Raw genomic sequence first — 10536 nt, 5'->3', positions numbered from 1 at the left:
GAACAGGCTTCAAAGTAAGACAAGTTATCAGGGATAAAGAAGTACATTACCTAAGGACAAAAGGCTCAATTCTCCAAGAAGATGTAACAATTCTTAATGTGTATCACCTAACAATAGAGAATCATACTTCGTGAGGCAAAAACTGATAGAACTGCAAGGAGAAAAAGTTTAATCCACTATTATGGTTGGAAACTTCAATACCCTCTATCAGAAGTGGACAGATCTAGTGAGCAGAAAATTAGTAAGGACATAGTGAACACACCATCAGTCAACTGGATATAATGGATATCTATAGACTACTACATTCTAAAACAGAAGAATACACATTTTTCTCAAACTCACATGGAATGTTTGCCAAAATAGACCACATTCTGGGCCATAAAACACACCTTAACAAAAATAAAAAAAGAATAGAAATCATACAATGTCTGTTCTCAGACCACAATGGAATTAAACTAGAAATCAATAACAGAAAGAGGAGAAACCTTCAAGTTGGCAGAGGAGTAAGACGTGGTCATCACCTTCCTCCCTACAAATACATCAGAAATACATCCACATGTGGAACAACTCCTACAGAACACCTACTGAATGCTGGCAGAAGACCTCAGACCTGCCAAGAGGCAAGAAACTCCCCATGTACCTGGGTAGGGCAAAAGAAAAAAGAATAAACAGAGACAAAAGAATAGGGACAGGACCTGCACCTCTGGGAATGAGGTTTGAAGGAGGAAAAGTTTCCACACACTAGGAAACTCCTTCACTGGCAGAGACAGGGAGTGGGCGGGGGGGGGGAGCTTAGGAGCCACGGAGGAGAGCGCAGCCACAGGGGTGCAGAGGGCAAAGCAGAGAGATTCCCACACAGAGGACCGGTGCCGACCAGCACTCACCAGCCCAAGAAGCTTGTCTGCTGATCCACCAGGATGGATGGGGGATGGGAACTGAGGCTCGGGCTTCACAGATCAGATCACAGGGAGAGGACTGGGGTTGGCTGCGTGAACACAGCCTGAAGGGGGCTAGTGCGCCACAGCTAGCCAGGAAGGAGTCCGGGAAAAAGTCTGGAACTGTCTAAGAGGCAAGAGACCATTGTTTATGGGTGTGCGAGGAGAGGGGATACAGAGCACCGCCTAAACGAGCTCCAGAGACAGGCGCAAGCTGTGGCTATCAGCGTGGACACCAGAGACAGGCATGAAATGCTAAGGCTACTGCTGCAGCCACCAAGAAGCCTGTGTGCAAGCACAGGTCACTATCCACACCTCTCCTCCCAGGAGCCTGTGCAGCTCGCCACTGCCAGGGTCCCGTGATCCAGGGACAACTTCCCCAGGCAAACACACGGTGTGCCTCAGGCTGTTGCAACGTCATTCTGGCTTCTGCTGTAGCAGGCTCGCGCTGCATTCTGCACTCCTCCCTCCCCTCAGCCTGAGTGAGCCAGAGCCCCCTAATCAGCTGTTACTTTAACCCTGTCCTGCCTGAGGAAAGAACAGATGCCCTCACGTGATTTATATGCAGAGGCAGGACCAAATCCAAAGCTGAAACCCAGGAGCTGTGTGAACAAAGAAGAGAAAGGGAAATTTCTCCCAGCAGCCTCAGGAACATCAGATTAAATCTTCACAATCAACTTGATGTACCCTGCATCTCTGGAATACCTGAATAGACAATGATTCATCCCCAAATTGAGGCAGTGGACTCTGGGAGCAACTGTAGACTTGGTGTGTGTCTTCTGCATCTAATTTATTTCTGGGTGTTTGTTCATCTTAGTCTTACTTTTGTCCTTAGAGTTTATTATCATTGGTAGATTTGTTTAGTGATTTGGTTGCTCTCTTCCTTTGTTTTCATTTATATATGTAGAGATATATATATTTTTCCTTTTCTCTTTTTGTGAGTGGGTATGTTTATACTTCTCTGTGTGATATTGTCTGTATAACTTTGCTTTTACCATTTGTCCCGGGGTTCTGTCTGTTTTTTTTTTTTTTTTTTTTTTTTTTTTCTGTATAGTTTTTAGCGCTTGTTATCATTGGTGGATTTGTTTTTTGGTTTGGTTGCTCTCTTCTTTTTTTATTACTTAAAAATTTTTAATAATTTTTAAAATTTTAATAACTTTGTTTTATTTTATTCTTTCTTTCTTTCTTTTTCTCCCTTTTCTTCTGCCATGTAGCTGACAGGGTCTTGGTGCTCTGACCGGGTGTCAGGCCTGTGCCTCTGAGGTGGGAGAGCTGAGTCCAGGACACTGGTCCACCAGAGACCTCCCTACTCCATGTAATATCAAACAGCAAAAGCCCTCCCAGAGATCTCCATCTCAATGCTAAGACCCAGCTCCACTCAATGACCAGCAAGCTACAGTGCTGTACACCTATGCCAAATAACTAGCAAGACAAGAACACAACCCCACCCATTAGCAGAGAGGCTGCCTAAATTAAGAATAAAGTCATAGACACCCCAAAACACACCACAGGATGTGGTCCTGCCCATCAGAAAGACAAGATCCAGCCTCATCCACCAGGACCCAGGCACCTGTCCCCTCCACCAGGAGCCTACACAACCCACTGAACCAACCTCACCCACTGGGGGCAGACACCAAAAACAATGGGAACTATGAACCTGCAGACTGCGAAAAGGAGACCCCAAATACAGTAAGTTAAGCAAAATGAGAAGACAGAGAAACACACAGCAGATGAAGGAGCAAGGTAAAAACCCACCAGACCAAACAAATGAAGAGGAAATAGTCTACCTGAAAAAGCATTCAGAGTAATGATAGTAAAGATAATATAAAATCTTGGAAACAGAATGGAGAGAATACAAGAAACGTTTAACAAGGAACTAGAAGAACTAAAGAGAAAACAAATAATGATGAAAAATAAATGAAATAAATAAATGAAATTAAAAATTCTCTAGAAGGAATCAACAGCAGAATACCTGAGGCAGAAGAACGGATAAGTGACCTGGAAGATTAAACAGTGGAAATAACTACTGCAGAGCAGAAAAATGAAAAAAGAATGAAAAGAAGAGAGGAGAGTCTCAGAGACCTCTGAGACAACATTAAACACACCAACATTCAAATTATAGGGGTCTCAGAAGAAGAAGAGAAAAAGAAAGGGTCTAGGAAAATATTTGAAGAGATTATAGTTGAAAACTTCCTTAACATGGGAAAGGAAATAGTCAATCAAGTCCAGGAGGCCCATACAGGATAAATCCAAGGAGAAACACGCCAAGACACATATTAATCAAACTACCAAAAATTAAATACAAAGAAAATTATTAAAAGCAGCAAGGGAAAAATAACAAATAAGATGCAAGGGAATCCCTATAAGGTTAACAGCTGATCTTTCAGCAGAAGCTCTGTAAGCCAGAAGGGAATGTCAAGACATATTTAAAGTGATGAAAGGGAAGAACCTAAAACCCAGATTACTCTACCCAGCAAAGATCTCATTCAGATTTGATGGAGAAATTAAAACCTTTATAGACAAGCAAGAGCTAAGAGAATTCAGCACCACAAAACCAGCTTTACAACAAATGCTAAAGCAATTTCTCTAGGCAGGAAACACAAGAGATGGAAAAGACCCTCAATAACAAAACCAAAACAATTAAGAAAATGGTAATTGGAACATACATATCGATAATTACCTTAAATGTAAATGGATTAAATACTCCAACAAAAGACACAGACTGGCTGAATGGATGCAAAAACAAGACCCATATATATGCTATCTACAAGAGACCCACTTCAGACCTAGAGACACACAGAGACTGAAAGTGAGGGCATGGAAGAAGATATTCCATGCAAATGGAAATCAAAAGAAAGCTGGAGTATCAATTCTCGTATCAGACAAAACAGACTTTAAAATAAAGACTATTACAAGAGACAAAGAAGGACACTACATAATGATCAAGGGATCAATCCAAGAAGAAGATATAACAACTGTAAATATTTATGCACTGAACATAGAATTACCTCAATACATAAGGCAAATGCTAACAGCCATAAAAGGAGAAATCAACAGTAACCAATCATAGTAGGGGATTTTAACACCCCACTTTCATCAATGGACAGATCATACAAAATGGAAATAAATAAGGAAACACAAGCTTTAAATGATACATTAAACAAGATGGACTTAATTGATGTTTATAGGACATTTAATCCAAAAAGAACAGAATACACTTTCTTTTCAAGTGCTCATGGAACATTCTCTAGGACAGATCATATCTTGGGTCACAAATCAAGCCTTGATAAATTTAAGAAAATTGAAATCATATCAAGTATCTTTTCTGACCACAACACTATGAAACTAGATATTAATTACAGAAAAAAATCTGTAAAAAATACAAACACATGGAGGCTAAATGATAAAGTACTAAATAACCAAGAGATCACTGAAAAAAGTCAAAGAGGAAATCAAAATATACCTAGAAACAAATGACAGTGAAAACATGATGACCCAAAACCTATGGTATGCAGCAAAAGCAGTTCTAAGAGGGAAGTTTATAGAAATACAATCCTACCTCAAGAAACTAGAAACATCTCAAATAAACAACCTAACCTTCCACCGAAAGCAATTAGGGAAAGAATTTAAAAAACCCTGAAGTTAACAGAAGGAAAGAAATCATAAAGATCAGATCAGAAATAAATAAACAAGGAATGAAGGAAACAATAGCAAAGATCAATAAAACTAAAATCTGGTATTTTGAGAAGATAAACAAAATTGATAAACCATTAGCCAGACTCATCAAGAAAAAATGGGAGAAGACTCAAATCAGTAGAATTAAAAATGAAAAAGGAGAAGTAACAACTAACACTGCAGAAATACAAAAGATCATGACAGATTACTACAAGCAGCTATATGCCAATAAAATGGACAACCTGGAAGAAATGGACACATTCTTAGAAAAGAACAACCTTCCGAGACTGAACCAGGAAGAAATAGAAAACATAAACAGACCAATCACAAGCACTGAAATTGAAACTGTGATTAAAAATCTTCCAACAAACAAAAGCCCAGGACCAGATGGCTTCACAGGCGAATTCTATCAAACATTTAGAGAAGACCTAACACCTATTCTTCTGAAAGTATTCCAAAAGATAGCAGAGGGAGGAACACTGCCAAACTCATTCTACCAGGCCACCATCACCCTGATACCAAAACCAGACAAAGATGTCACAAAGAAAGAAAACTATAGGCCAATATCAGTGATGAACATAGATGCAAAAACCCTCAACAAAATACTAGCAAACAGAATCCAGCACAGTAAAAAGATCATAGACCATGATCAAGTGGGGTTTTTCCTAGGAATGCAAGGATTTTTCAATATATGCAAATCAATCAATGTGATACACCATATTAACAAATTGAAGGAGAAAAACCATATGATCATCTCAATAGATGCAGAAAAATGTTTCAGCAACATTCAACATCCATTTATGGTAAAAAACCCTCCAGAAAATAGGCATAGAGGGAACTTACCTCAGTATAATAAAGGCCATATATGACAAACCAACAGCCAACATCATTCTCAATGGTGAAAACCTGAAAGCATTTCCTCTAAGATCAGGAATAAGACAACGTTGCCCACTCTCACCACTATTATTCAACATAGTTTTGGAAGTTTTAGCCACTGCAATCAGAGAAGAACAAGAAATAAAAGGAATCCAAATATGAAAAGAAGAAATAAAGCTCTCACTGTTTGCAGATGACATGGTACTATACATAGAGAACCCTAAAGATGCTACCAGAAAACTACTAGAGCTAATCAATGAATTTGGTAAACTAGCAGGATACAAAATTAATGCACAGAATTCTCTTGCATTCCTATACATTAATGATGAAAATCTGAAAGAGAAATTAATGAAACACTCCCATTTACCATTGCAACAAAAGAATAAAATATTTAGGAATAAACCTACCTAAGGAGACAAAAGACCTGTAGGCAGAAAACTATAAGACACTGATGAAAGAAATTAAAGATGATACAAACAAATGGAGAGATATACCATGTTCTTGGATTGGAAGAATCAACACTGTGAAAATGACTATACTACCCAAAGCAATGTACAGATTCAATGCAATCCCTATCAAACTACCAATGGCGTTTTTGAAAGAACTAGAACAAAAAATTTCACAGTTTATATGGAAACACAAAAGATCTGAAGAGCCAAAGAAATCTTGAGAAAGAAAAACGGAGCTGGAGGAATCAGGCTCCTAGACTTCAGGCTATACTACAAAGCTTCAGTAATCAAGATAGTATGGTACTGACACAAAAACAGAAATATAGATCAAAGGAACAGGATAGAAAGCCCAGAGATAAACCCATGCACATATGGTCATCTTATCTTTGATAAAAGAGGCAAGAATATACAATGGAGAAAAGACAGCCTCTTCAATAAGTGGTGCTGGGAGAACTGGACAGCTATATGGAAAAGAATGAAATTAGAACACTCTCTACCACCATACACAAAAATAAACTGAAAATGGATTGAAGGCCTAATTGTAAGGTCAGACACTATAAAACTCTTAGAGGAAAACGTAGGCAGAACACATTACGACATAAATCACAGTAAGATCCTTTTTGACCCACCTCCTAGAGAGATGGAAATAAAAACAAAAATAGGGCTTCCATGGTGGTGCAGCGGTTGAGAGTCCGCCTGCCGATGCAGGGGACATGGGTTCATGCCCCGGTCCAGGTAGATCCCACATGTCACAGAGCAGCTGGGCCCATGAGCCATGGCCACTGAGCCTGCACGTCCGGAGCCTGTGCTGTGCAATGGGAGAGGCCACAGCAGTGACAGGCCCGCATACCACAAAACAAAAACAAAAATAAACAAATGGTACCTAATGAAACTTAAAGGTTTTGCACAGCAAAGGAAACCATAAACAAGACAAAAAGACAACTCTCAGAATGGAAGAAAATAGTTGCAAATGAAGCAACTGACAAAAGATTAATCTCCAAAATATATAAGCAGCTCATGCAGCTCAATATTAAAAAAACAAACAACCCCATCCAAAAATGGGCAGAGGACCTAAACAGACATTTCTCCAAAGAAGATATACAGATTGCCAACAAGCACATGAAAGGATGCTCAACGTCAGTAATCATTAGAGAAATGCAAATCAAAACTACAATGAAGTGTCACCTCACACTGGTCAGAATGGCCATCATTTAAAAACAAACAATAAATGCTGGAGAGGGTGTGGAGAAAAGGGAACCCTCTTGCACTGATTGTGGGAATGTAAATTGATAAGCCAGTATGGCAAATAGTATGGGGGTTCCTTACAACACTAAAAGTAGAACTACCATACGACCCAGCAATCCCACTACTGGGCATATACCCTGAGAAAACCATAATTCAAAAAGAGTCATGTACCACAATGTTCATTGCAGCTCTATTTACAATAGCCAGGACATGGAAGCCATGTAACTGTCCATTGATGTCCATCGACAGATGAATGGATAAAGAAGATGTGGCACATATATACAATGGCATATTACTTAGCCATAAAAAGAAAGGAAATTGAGTTATTTGTATTGAGGTGAATGGACCTAAAGTCTGTCATACAGAGTGAAGTAAGTCAGAAAGAGAAAAACAAATACTGTATGCTAACACATATATATGGATTCTAAAAAAAAAATGTTCTGACGACCCTAGGGGCAGGATAGGAATAAAGATGCAGACATAGAGAATGGACTTGAGGACACGGGGAGGGGGAAGCATAAGCTGGGACAAAGTGAGAGAGTGGCATGTACTTATATACACTACCCAATGTAAAATAGACAGCTAGTGGGAAGCAGCCACATAGCACAGGGAGATTAGCTCAGTGGGCACCTAGAGTGGTGGGATAGGGAAGGTGCGAGGGAGATGCAAGAGGGAGGGGATATGGTGATATATATATATGTATAGCTGATTCTCTTTGTTATAAAATAGAAACTAACACATCATTGTGAAGCAATTATACTCCAATAAAGATGTTTAAAAAAATATCAGAAAGATAAATAGAAAATCCCTAAATACAAAAGTTTAACAACACAGTTTTAAATAACATATGGGTGAAAGAACATACCTTGGGAGAAATTTAAAACTATTTTGAACTAAATGAAAATACAACTTATCAAAATTTGTGGAATGCATCAAAAGCAGTTCTTAGATGGAAATGTATAGCACTGAATGCATATTTTAGAAAACATTTTTAAAATCAATAATGTTTCTATTTTATGGAACTAGAGAAAAAGAGCAAATTAAATCTAAAGCAGAAGAAATCATTAGAGCAGAAAGTGATGAAAGTGAAAACATAAAGTCAATAGAGAAATCAATGAAACCAAAATCTATTCTGATAAAATCAATAAAATTGATAAGACTTTAGACAGGGTACCTAAGGAAAAAAGAAAGAGGACACACATTACTAATATCAGAAATGAAAGAGGAGACATCATTACAGTTCCCATAGTAATTAAAAGGATAATAAGGGCATACTGTGAACAACTCTATACCCACAAATTTAATAACTTAGATAAAATGGACCAATTTCCTGATGGGCATAATCTGCCCAAACTCAGGCAAGAAGAAATAAATGATAGCAATAAGCCTATATCTATTAAAGAATTTGAATCAATAATTAATTACCTTCCAAAACAGAAATCACCAGGCCCAGATGAGATCATTGGTGAATTCTACCAAACATCTAAGGAAGAAATTATACCAGTTCTCTATAATCTCTTTCAGAGGATAGAAGCAGAGGGAATACTTCCTAACTCATTTTATGAGGCAAGCATCCCTCTGATAGAAAAGCCAAACAAAGACAGTACAAGGAAATTATAAACCAATATTTTTCATGAACACGTGTGCAAAAATGCTCAAGAAAATAGTAGCAAATCAATCCAAAAAACTAAAAAATAATTATATACCATAACCAAGTAGAATTTATCCCAGGTATGCAAGGCTGATTCATCATTCTAAAATCATTTAATGTAATCCATTATATCAACAAGTGAAAAAAGAAAAATCACATGATCATGCTAAATAGATGCAGAAAAAATATTTAACAAAGTTCAACACCCATTCATGATAAATCCTCAGCAAACTAGGAACAGAGGCGAACTTTTTCAACTTCGTAAAGACTATCTACAAAAACCTTACAGTGAACATCATACTTAATGGTGAGACACCTGAAGCTTACCCACTAAGATCAGGTACAAAGCAAGGATGTCTCCTCTCACCTCAGCTTTTCAACATTGTACTAAAAGTCCTTGCTAATTAAGTAGGGCAAAAAAGGAAACAAAAAGTATACAGAGTGGGGGGAAAAACATAAAACTGTCCCTGTTTACATGATCATCTGATTTTTAAAATCTGAAAGAATCTACAAAAATACTCCTGAAATTAATGAGCAATTATAGCAAAGTTGTAGGATACAAGGTTAATATACAAACATCAATTGCTTTCCTATATACCAATAATGAACAAATAGAATTTGAAATTAAAAATACAATGCCATTTACATTAGCACCCCAAAATTGAAATACTTAGGTATACATGTAACAAAATATATATAAATCTATATGAGAAAAACTGTAAAACATTGAGAAAGAAATCAGGAAAGAACTAAATAATTGGAGAGATATTCCATGTTGATGGATATGAAGACCCAATACTGTCAAGATGTCAGTTTTTCCCAAATTGATCTATGGATTAAGTTGTAATTCCAATAAACATTCCAGCAATTTATTTTATGGATATTGAAAAACTGATTCTAGGGTTTATATATAGAGGCAAAAGACCCAGAATAGCCAACACAATATTAAAGGAGAAAAAACCAAGTTGGATGACTGATGACACCCACTTTAAGACTTATTATAAAGCTACAGTATTCAAGACAGTGTGGTCCTGACAAAAAAAAATAGATTAATAGATTAACAGCACAGAATAGAGAGCTCAGACATAAACCCTCATAAATATAGTCAACTAATCCTGACAAAGAAGCAAAGGCAATAAAATGGAACAAAGACAGTCTCTTGAACAAATGGTGCTAGAATAACTAGACATCCACATGCAAAAAAAAAAAAAAAAAATCTAGCCAAGGACCTTACTCCCTTCACAAAAATTAACTCAAAATGGACCATATATCTAAATAGAAAACGCAGAACTATACAACTTCTACAGCATAACATAGGAGAAAACCTAGATGACGTTGGGTATGGAAATGACTTTTTAGATAAAATACCAAAGGCATAATCCATGAAAGAAATAATTAATGAACTGGACTTCATTAAAATTAAAAACTTCTGCTCTATGAAAGAAAATATCAAGAGAATTAGAAGACAAGCCACAGACTAGGAGAAAAAATTTGCAAAAGACATATCTGATAAAGGATTCTTATCCCTAATATATAGAGAACTTTTAAAAGTCAACAAAAAGAAAATGAACAACCCAATTTAAAAAATGGGTCAAAAAAAAAAAAATGGGTCAAAGACCTTAACAGACACCTCACCAGATAGCAAATAAGCACATGAAAAGTTGCTCCACATCTTATGTCATCAGGAAAATACAAGTTAAAACAA

The sequence above is a fragment of the Kogia breviceps genome, chromosome 9, assembly GCF_026419965.1.
Source record: "Kogia breviceps isolate mKogBre1 chromosome 9, mKogBre1 haplotype 1, whole genome shotgun sequence".
Classification (NCBI taxonomy): domain Eukaryota; kingdom Metazoa; phylum Chordata; class Mammalia; order Artiodactyla; family Physeteridae; genus Kogia; species Kogia breviceps.
This window is presented reverse-complemented; position numbering follows the sequence as displayed.